The sequence below is a fragment of the Marmota marmota genome, unplaced genomic scaffold, assembly GCF_001458135.2.
Source record: "Marmota marmota marmota unplaced genomic scaffold, marMar, whole genome shotgun sequence".
Taxonomy (NCBI): domain Eukaryota; kingdom Metazoa; phylum Chordata; class Mammalia; order Rodentia; family Sciuridae; genus Marmota; species Marmota marmota.
Window position 1 is genome coordinate 51,412,497 of NW_025999990.1, and position 11,628 is coordinate 51,424,124.

Below are 11,628 nucleotides of genomic sequence, written 5' to 3' on the forward strand. Positions count from 1 at the left end.
GGGGGTGCAGAACGACCCCAGAGCAGGCTCTGCCCGAAGGTGCAGCGGCGAACAGGCCACCGAGGCACTCGAGGCTGCAGTCCAGCCTTCGGAGGACAGGGCTCGGCACGCAGCCCAGCTCCAACCTCTAGGTGCGGCTGCCGGACAATGTATACAGAGCCATCAAGACAGCAAGCAGAAAGCAAATGGCGGCTCCCGCGGAGTGGATTTTCGGCACAGAAACCACAGCCCCGCCAACAATCCCAATCCACAAACTCTCCCTGTATAAAAAATATTCAAAAAAAAGAAAAAAAGGCGGGGCGCACTGAGCTTTCTTTGCCTCGGGTACTTACAATCCACTGCTGATTACACACTCAGCTTCTCTGCCCGGAGCAAAGCGAAGGAGGAAGCCGCAGCCCTCTTTCTTAAAGTCTACCTCTTGGCTCTTTTTCTCCTTCAGTTCTTAAGTTTTTTTCTGCACTGATCTGTGCATTTTCTGTCTTCACTTTTGCTTTCTTTCTTTGGAGCTCCAGTGTCTAAATCCAGTTCCTCAGAACCTCTTTTTCTCTGATGCTTGAGCCGCTCCTCCGCTGTTTTTTTCTCTGGGTACCTTTTCCCCTTCTGATGTACCTGCTTATGGCTGGTTTGATGGGCACTGGGGCTGTTTCTCGAGGAGAGGTGAACTCTGGATTCTATGTCATATGAACCACAATTATATTCTCACTGACCAAGTTTCATGAGCACTAGTTTCTCTAAGAAACAGTCCTTGGGGAGCTGAGAGTAGCTCAGAGAGTCTCAGCCTGTTGTCCTGAGCTGGTAAAGCACTGGGGTACCTGGTTTTCCACTGTTTGTGGAGTACTGCATGATCTTGGGTAGGTCTGGAGAGTTCCCAATGGGGGTCTTTATCAAACATTCTATACCTGAGTCTGGAGTCAACCTGTTCTCTGTACCCACAGGTTTCCAAATAGTCCTCTCTCATCTTTCTGAAACAAGTCTTTGGCTCTAAGCCTCTGGCTTTCTGAACTTTAATATAATCTTTATGTTCATCTTTAAATGCTTCATTAGATTGACAAAAAATGATTCTCCTTCTCAGGCTGAGAACTTGGGGGAGATAACCTGATCATATTTACCCTTTAATTGCTTCAGATTTTCAGAATGAACTTTCTTCAATAATGAGGCTGTGCAAGAATCTGGGAGCTCATAATAGGAACTCTTTTATTATTATTCAATCTGAAGCATTATTCCACAGAGGCTTTTTATAAAAAGTATCTGTAAAAGTTCAGTCTTTGTTCAGTAAATGTGGAGGCCTCCACAACTATAGCCCCCTCTGCCAGTGACTCCGCCAGCCTGGTGAGCTGGGTATGGCCAAGAGGCAAGAACACCTCTGCTGCTGCCTCCCAGAGCAGGGCAGCCAGGAGCCGGAGGTGGAGTCCCGGCCTCCAGAGGGGAAGTCGCTGCCACCATTTGTAGCTGACCGGGCAGCGCCCGTGCTGTGGCGTCCTGGAATAGAGTCTTTAATAACAGTTTCAACCTATAAGTTTATGAGATTCTTGTATACTTAATCCTGTAATCCAAGGTTTTACCTGGATTTTATAATAACATCAGTGCTTCAATTAGGGTCCAGAATATGCAGTTTTACTGAATCCCTATTTGCCTACTGATACCAGTGTCTTGCCCCAATTTTATGAGGCAGAGGCATTCCTAGGTTTTCTAGTAAGCTTAACAGACATCATCAAGAGGGAAATGGGAGTACTATTCCAATGCGACATGCATGAAAAGCCCCTCTTTTTCTCACTAGTATTTATAGTCTGATGGAGAATCAACAGTATATCATTTTAGTCTTCCTGCAGAGTGACATTTTTGAAACCATTAAATTTCAAGATAATGTGCACACATGGAATTTAGCAGCATAAGCTGACTGTGAGCAGGGACTTGCTAATACTAATGTCACTTTATTCTCAATTCTGCTCTACTGTGGATTATACCAGTTTCATATTTCTTGTGCCATTACTGATTCCAGTCCCTCTGGATTCATATTGCCCTGATGTGAGAGAGAAAACTAAACAGAATATTACTAAGGATGACAGATACTGCACTTATTATTTTTATGGCTGGCTTTTTTTAGTGTTTAAAATCTTCAGTTGGTTTGAGAAATTACATTTTGGTGCTCACAGGAGCCATGAGTGACTCCCAAATGGAAGATATTTTTGTCAGGAGGGATCTATGTGCAGGTGGATCTTGGAGGGCAGACTGTGTATGTGTTTATATGTCCTCCTGCAGAATGTGTTCAGAAGAGCCTAGATTCAAATTTAGTTCCAAAAGTAAATAAAGTGAGGGCCTATATAAGGTTATTAGACTTTGATTTATAGAATGGGAGCTCAGCCTCCTGGAGCCAGGAGCCCTCAGAGCCACTGACTATGCATCAGTCATTGTCTCTCCCTCTGACTGCTGCTGTGCCTCCCCTCACACACTATGATGTTCATCACATATTTTTTTAAAATAAAGATATTATGATCAATCATGCAATCAGAATAATAAGAATTTAAATATTTGGTGAGTACCAATCAGGTGCCAGGTACTGTTATAGGACAGGGGATGAACTCTAAGCAAAAGGAGCAAAAAGTTCTGTCTTCACACTGCTGGCATTTAATGTGTGCCTACAGGCTTAGTAAAATACCTGTTGACTGAGAACAAAACAGTGTCTCCCAACCCAAGAAGAGGCTCACCCACTTCCAGAGAGGGCGATGGAATTTGGGGTTCTTCTTCATGAAGCAGGCTGGCTGTGAAATAAATCTAAGAAAAGAAGGCAGCAGAAAAAAACCACAGGACACAGAAAGTAGTTTTAGAAAGTGAGGGCCTGACAGCTCTTTGACCTTAGGGGTCTATTCCACACTGGAAAGATAGTGAGAGCCCATGTTTTCTTTATTTATTTGGGGGAACTTCAAAGACTTTATACAGAATGTTTTTTCATCAAATAAGATAGGAGGTGGGCTGTCCAGTTCCCAATTGGTCACGACCAACTCTGGAGCTGTGAGATCAGTCTTTCTAGCTCATGGAAGACAGAGGCCATGTGCATTGTGCAATCCGTTAAGTGGGAGGAGCCACAGAATAGCTTGCAATGCCAAACCAAAATCTCCTTGGCTCAAGGCTGAGTGAAGACTTCCCAAATAGCTCAGGGGTGGCTCCCCCACAAAGAGGGATGCTTAGTAACCAGAGATCTCTTTGAAATTCAAGGGTGAGAAAAACGTTCTTTTTAATTTATTAAAAAGTCTACTACTATTAGAAAATTTGAGGGAGTCCTGTTCTTTCCACAATATAATGGGCATTCTTCTTAATTTAGTTCCAAAAGTAAAGAAAGTGAGGGCCTATATGAGACTTTATTATTAGACTTATTTTTATTCTCACATGTCAACTTAATTAAGGATTTCATGATTTTTATTGTAATAAATGATAATATTGGTTCACTCTTTATTTTAACTCATGATAATCATGGCCATTTCAGAGTCATGTTTTTGTGCCATGATTTGGGAGTGATCATATTTTGCAACACATGTAATTTCAGCCTTTTCCAAATATTTTCAAATTATAAGTGTAAGAAAGATGAATTTTTATTGAGTTCATACAATATGACTCTATTTTGAGTTTCTGCAGCATGAAATACACATGGTCATATATATGTGAATGCACCAAGAGAGATACTGTCAGCCACTGGACAGAGAGATCCACGTATTTCATTGCTTTGACGCTCTGGTGCATGTTCCTTTACAGATACCCTGCCAGCCAAGGAGGCACTCCATGGCATTGTTACCTCTGGGTCACCCAACATAAGACAGCAGGATCAGAAGAACACTTCTACTTAAGTCAACTACTGTGCACTCCCAGCCACAGAATAAACCAGGATTTATTTACAGTGTCCAGACTTAAGCAACTACTGAAGTTCAGCTCAGGATGCCAGTGATGGTTTCAGAAAGATGATTTCATCTCCACATTGGAAAGCAATGCCAGATGCTTAAAGGTCTCAGGCCTTAGGGTCTAGGACAACTTAACATGACTGCATTGGTTTCCTTCTCTCTAAGGGAGAGATGATAATATTAATTTCCTCACTGGTCTGTTAATAAGAATTAAAAGAGTTAATGAACTTAAAAATGCCTGTCTTACCCCAAATCCTGTGAATTTTTGCCAATTATTTTCACATTATATTTCTATCACCTGTTGTAATGCATGTTCAAGTTGAAATAATTAGAAGTCCAACTGCTGTGGTTTTTTTCCTTAAAATTATAACTTTTAAAAACATTGTCTGGTAATTTGCATAAATTTATCTTTAAGGTGACAGCTCTTTATTCATTTAGGTTTATTCAGTTGAATCTTGGCAAACTGGGTATAATATATGTATTGTTTGACTCAACCAATAGCTATTTCATTCCTACTGTGAGAGAAGTTAAGTACTTTTTGGTTCCAGCTCCTACCCTATAGCTTAATTAAGTCTAAGCACACACTTAATTACAAAAGCCATGACTAAAAAGTCATTTGTATGTAATTTCCATATCTATAAGTTTTGCTTTAAAAAATCTTTATAATATTTAAGTGAAAGGTTGTTTTAAATGAAAATGCCTTTTCTATAGGAAATACTTGAACTTCAGGTCAGTGCTACAAAGCCTTTGCTCAGGCACAGCTCCTAGCAGCAGAGCCTACAGGGACAGGGATAGTCATGCTCTGGGGTAAACTGTGTCCTACAACCCTGAGTGGCAGTGAACCAGGTGTGCAAGCAGCATCCACACTGAGGATGACCCTTGATATCTTTCCCCTGGAATCCACTGGTACTGGTGTCAGATGTGCCTTCTCAACCTGTTCCTCCTACAGTGGCCACCCACTTCTGCTAGAGAGAGGAAAATAGGAGGAGGAGTTGTTTCCTTCCTCCATGTTCTCCTAATCCACAGCCATTTGTCCTCCAGCCCTTCCATGAGACACATTGCTGACAAGTTCATTCTTCACTGGGTTTTCTTTATAAGATGTGATTCATACCTGTCATGTAGCTAATACAAGCCAGGGCATTTTTTCTCATTTTCCTTGCCCTTACTTTATTTATTTATTTATTTATTTTATTTTTGTTTTGCCTCACAAAAGAAACACAACCGAAGGTTTAGGATATAATAAGCATGAAATATAATGACCCTTCCTTTAACTGGAATTCATTACACATTTCTCATCTTTCTCCCCTTTATCCTGATTTCTAACTTTAGGGCTTTATCCTGATTTCTAACTTTAGGGCTATGACTATTTACTCTTTCCTCTAATTTTTTACCATACAGCATTGCAACGTGTTTCATAGGCTTTATTTAAACATTGTGTTGCTCAGCTTTTTATAACTTAACAAAGTAGTTAAGATAATCAACTTAAAAAGAAGAAAGTTTTATTTTGTCTTATAATTTAGAGATTTCAGTCCATGTCTGGGTAGACTCATTGCACTTTAGGGCCTGTGGTTAGGCAGCACATTATGGGTAGGGAGCATTTAGTATTGTGCCATGAGACACATTGCTGACAAGCATACAGCATTCAGCTTATGGCAGTCAGGAAGGAAAGAAAGATCAGAGTCCCACTAGGCCCTATCTTTTAAAGGTTCCACCACATCCCAATAGCACCAAGCTAGAGGCTAACTTTTAACACATGGGCCTTTGGGGGACACTCAAGGTCCAAACTATAGCAAACAAAATATGGAGTTCCCATATACCACCTATTATACACACAGCCTTCTCCACTATCCATGTTCTTTTTTTTTAATATTTATTTTTTGGTTGTAGTTGGGCACAATAACTTTATTTCACTTATTTATTTTTATGTGGTGCTAAGGATCGAACCCAGAGTCTGACACATTGCAAGGCAAGCACTCTATTGCTGAGTCACAACCCCAGCCCCCCACTATCTGTTAGGGTCTGTAAACAAGTCAAAATAACACCTGGCATCTTGCCAGGGGAATGTTAGAGTTCGTAAACAAGTCTGGATGGTGCCTGGCAAAATGCCAGAGGGAGTGGTTTGAGAAGTAACAAAAGCAAGCCATTAAGTGTGGAGATTCCTGATTGGTTGACTGATGTATCTAGTTTATGTTAATTAGATAAGCTGTGTGGAATGTATAAATACTGCTCCTGTCCTGCAATAAAGGGCTTCCACTCCTGCTGTATCAATCTACACAAGTTCTTCGTCATCCTCCGCTTATTTTGCCCAGCCAGCCAGGCTGCGGCAACTATCCACATTTTTTAACAAAGTAGTACATTTATTATAATTTGTGAACCTATATCAATATATCATATATCACCTAAGTCCATAGTTCACCCTAAGGTTCACTCTTGGTGTTGCACATTCTAATTTGATAACCCCATAATGACATCTATCCTCCATTATAGTATCATATAGAGTAGCTTCCTGCACTAAAAATCCTCTGTGTTCTACCTGTTCATTCCTCCCTTTCCCGTCCCCTGACAACCATTGACCTTTATACTGTCTTCATAGTCTTGCCTTCCAGAATGTCATACAGTGTGAATAGTGTCTTGATAGTGTCTTTCACAGAGCAGAAGTTTTTAATTTTAATGAAGTCCATCTTATTAGTTCTTTCATTCATGGATCATATCTTTGATGTTTTATCTAAAAAGCCATTACCATGAAGATCGTCTGAATTTTCTCCTATGTTCTCAGTTATGAATTTTGTAGTTTTATATTTCACCTTTTTGTCTTCTGTGATCCATTTTGAGATAATTTTGGTAAAGGGTGTAAGGTCTCTGTAAAAATATGTGTTTTTGCTGTAGGTTCCACCACCATTTGTTGAAAAGATCAATTTTGCTCTATTTGTATTACCTTTGCTCCTTTCTTAAAGATCAGTTGGCTGGCTATGTTTATGTAGGTTTTTCTCTCACTTTCTATTCTGCCAAGAGATTTATGTATTGTTTTGCTCATGCCACAAGGTTTTTATTACCATAGCTTTATAGTAAATTTGGAAGTTGTATAGTGTTTGTTAATTCTCTGAATTTGTTCCTCTTCAATACTATAGTAGCTATTCTGAGCCTCTCCATGTGTACTTTAGAATCCCCTTTTTTCATGTCAACAAAATAAATTAACAAGATTTTAATTGAGATTCCATTGAATCTATAGATCAATTTGGGAAGAACTAACATCTTAACGCTGAATCTTCCATTTATTTAGTTCTTTGATTTCTCTCATCAGAGTTTTGTAGTTTTCTTCTAAATATTGTACATACTTATTAGATTTTTTACCAACTCATTTCACTTTTGTGGGTGCTAATGTAAATGGTACTTTGTGTTTAATTTTAAATTCCAGTTGTTCATTATTGGGAGAGAGGAAACATGTTGACTTTTGTCTATTAACCTTGTATCTTATGATATTACTTATTAGTTTTAGGAGCATTTTTGGTTGACTTAGATTTTCTAGACAATTGTGTTAGCAGTAAACAAAACCAATTTTATTCCTTCCCTCCTGTTATGTTTTATTTTCTTTTCTTATTGTGTCAGCTAAAACTTCCAATAAATATTGAAAAGAGTTAGAGAGAGGGGATGTTCTTGCTTGCTTCTGACCTTTTTGAGAAAGCTTTTAGTTTCTCAAAATTAAGTGTATCAACTATAGGATCTTAGTAGATATTCTTTATCAAGTTGAAGACATTCCCCCTCTATTCTATTATAGGTTTCCTGAATGGTTTTATAATAAATGGATATTGGATTTTGTCCAATGTTTTTTCTGTATCTATTAATATGATCATGTAGTTTTTCCTTTGTACCTATTTGATGTGATGGATTACATTCACTATTTTCAAATGTTGAACCAACCTTGAATCCCTGAAATAAGTCCCACTTGGTCATAATGTATAATTTAAAAAAAAAATCCTTAGATTCAATATGCCATTATTTTGTTGAAGATTTTTGCTTGTATGTCTATGACAGATATTGGTTACAATTTTCTTTTCTTATAATGTCTGATTTTGGTATTAGGGTAATGCAGTCCTTACAGAATGAGTTAGAAAATATACCTTCTGCTTCCATTTTCTGGGAGAGATTGTGGAGAATGGAAACAATTTCTTAAATATTTGCTATAATACAGCAGTGAACCCATCTGAACCTAGTGCTGATTTGGAAGATTTTTAATGGGAAAGGGTACTGGGAATTTAACCCAGGGGTAATTTACCACTGAACTATAATCCAACCCTTTTTATTTTTATTTTTTATTTTTTGAGAAAGGCTTTCATTAATTTTCTTAGGTTCTCACTCAGTTGCTGAGGCTGGCCTTGAACTTGCAATGCTTCTGTCTCAGTCTCCCAAGCTGCTGGGATTACAGACATGTACTTCCCCACCCCCACATGCATGGTGGAGATAATTAATTATTGACCCAATGTTTTTAATAGATATAGACCTCATCAGGATTGTATATTTCTTTTTGTTTTGAGTTTTTCAGATTATGCCTTTCAAGTTGTTAGCCTATTCCATCTAAGTTCTCAAGTTTGTAGGCACAGATGTGTTCATAATATTCCTATTGCTCTTTTAGTGTCTGTGTGATCTGTAATGATGTCCCATCTTTCATTTACAATATTAGTAATTTTTGTTTTCTTTCTTTTTCACTTAGTTTGTCCAGAAACTTATTAATTTTATTGATCTTTTCGAAGAACCACATTTTGGTGTTTTTTTCTATTGTTTTCCTCTTTTCCATTTCACTGATTTTTTACACTAATTTTTACTTTTTATGCTTCCTTCAGATTTAATTTTCTTTTTCATTTTCCTTATTCATATTTTCTTTATTAATATATGTATTCAATGTTATAATTTTCATTCTAAGCACTACTTTTGATGCATCCCACAAAATTTGATGCTGTATTTACATTTTCATTTAATTGAAAAAAATTTAAATCTCTTTTGAGATTTGTTGTTTGACCTACCTGTTGTTTTTTATCAGATATTTTGGGATTTTCAGCTATCTTTACTGAATTTTTGTTTAATTCTGTTTTCATCTGAAAACATACTTTACATGATTTCTATTTTTCTAAATTTTTTAAGGTGTGTTTTATGGAACAAAATGTGTTCTATTTTTCTAAATAGTCCTTGTGAGCTTGAGAATAATGCGTGTTCTGCTGTTGTTGGATGAAATAATCTAAAGGTGTCAGTTATATCCAATGGTTGATGGTGCTGTTGAGTTCAGCTGTGTCCTTACTGATTTTCTTCCTGCTGGATTTGTCCTTTACTGACAGAGGGATATTGAAGTTTCCAACTCTAAGAGTGGATTCATCTATATCTCCTTGTACTTCTGTCACTTTTTTCTTGTACATATTGATGCATTGTTAGAGGTTCATACACATTAAGGATTTTTAAGTATTCTTAGAGAGTTGACCCTTTTTTGTCATATGAAATGCCTTTTTTATCCCTGATAATTTTCCTTGGTCTGAAGTTTTCTGCTAATTTTAATATAGCTTATTCTTATTTTCTCTTGATTGTTTTTTACATAATGCTACATTCTCTATCCCTTTGTTTTTAATCTCTGGGTGTCTTTATATTTATGGTAATTTTCTTATAGAGACTATATAGTTGGGTCTTTTTTCTGATCTACTGTGGTAGTCTCTGTCCTCTACTTGATATGTGTAAACTGTTGATATTTAAAGTGATTATTGATCTATTAATAACCTATCATGTTTTTAGGGGGGATATTGTTTGTTTTCTGTTTGTGGCCCTATTCTTTGTTCCTCTTTTAGTCTCCCCCATCTTTTCTGCCTTAGTTTAATTGAACATTGAATATTATTCCATTTTCTGTACATTCTTAGCTTCTTTATTCTTTTCACTTTGCATTGGTTGTCCTAGAGTTTGCAGTTGTCATTTACAATTAATGCAAACCTAACTTCAAATAACAGTATACTATTTGACAGGTGGTGCATGTTCTTATAATAGCAAAGTATTCTTTTTTCCTCCCTTATATCATCGATGTATTTACTTATTAATAATCTGTAGTCATCAAATGCTTTGTTGCTGTTATTATTTTGAGTAAATGTTTATCTGATAGATCAATTAAGAACAAAAATATATATCTTCCATTATTTCTTTTATAAAACTCTTCCTTTCTTTATGTACATCCAGGTTTCTGGTCTATATCATTTTTCTTCTTTCTAAAGAACTTTTTTTTCATATTCAGATTTTTATGTAATTTTATAGTGAACAATGTACATATTTCCCTCACCATTTCCGGGTAATTTAGTGTGACAGTTCTCCATAATAAACTATTCAAAGAGATGCTTTGTTCAAGACTAGAGTGAATTATAAAAAGAAATGCTATTATAAAACCAACACTGGGCTGGGGTTGTGGCTCAGCAGTAGAGTGCTCACCTAGCACAGGTGAGGCCCTGGGTTCGATCCCCAACACCACATAAAAATAAATAAGTAAAGATATTGTATCCAACTACAACTAAAAAATAAATATTAAAAAACCCAACACTGTCACAAATCACATTAAAACGAAATACATAGTATTTGCATGTTCTGGTTTATAGTGTTTTCTTGGGACTGGCTCCAACATCATGAAATGACAGAGATGCCAGTTGGATGTGGAGGCTCACCCAGTTTCACCTTAATCTTCAGGATCACCATGGTCGGCTTTCAGACAACATCATTTTGGCTATAGACAGTGTGTAAGTGACTATGCAGTTGCACTTATGAGCTCAATATCTGTGAAGTGTCCATTGTGGTCCCTGAGTTCTTAAACCTTCACCCACTGACTCTCATTTTTTTCATAGGTTTGCGTTTTGAGATGATTTCTCTTGTTCCAGGCATGACAGGTGATTGGCTCTCTACTACCAACAAATTCCCTTAATTTTTGTTTGTCTGAAAGAGTCTTTGTTTCTTCTTCACTTTTGAAGGATAATTTCATAGAATGCAATATTCTGGCCAGGTGTGATGGCACATACCTGTAATCCCAGCAGCCCAGGAAGCTGAGGCAGGAGTACCACAGATTCAGTCAGCCTCAGCAACTTAGCGGGATGGTGAGCAACCTAATGAGAACCTGTCTCAAAATAAAAAGGACTGGTGATGTGGCTTGGTGGTCAAGCACCCTTGGGTTCAATCACTGATACCCCCAAAAAACAAAACAACAACAAAAACACAAAGCAACATTCTGGATTTGTGGCTTTTTTTTAATCAACAAAGAGTATTTCACTCACTCTCTTGCTTATGTGATTTCTGAAACGTTCAATGTAACAAAAGCTTTTTTCCTTATAAGTAAGGTGTTTTGTCCATCTGGCTCTGTCAGGGTTTTTTTTTTTTTTCTTTGACTTTCTGCAGTTTGATGTGATACGCCTAGGTGTAGATGTTTTTGGCTTTTATTTGGTGTTCTCTGAGCATCTGACATGAATTTCATGAAATGTCATCATGCTTCACATGTTTGTTCTGTTCTGTTCTTTCTTCTCCTTCTGGCACTCCAGTATACATACATGTTACACCTTTGTAGTTGTCCCACAGTTTTGTAATATTTTGTTCTTGTTTTGTTGTTGTTGTTGTTTTGTTTTGTTTTTGTTTTTTAATTTGGTGGTTGTTTTGCTTGTTGGTTTTTTCATGCTTTTCAGTTTTGCAAGTTCCTATTGTTATATCCTCAAGCTCAGAAATTCATTCCTGGCAGAAC

General features: G+C 37.3%; 1 pseudogene; it reads right to left on the reverse strand.

Moving 5' to 3' along the window:
• Positions 1-404: 404 nt before the first annotated feature.
• On the reverse strand, positions 405-10,601 carry LOC107139358 (annotated as a pseudogene).
• Between the last annotated feature and the right edge of the window lie 1,027 nt (positions 10,602-11,628).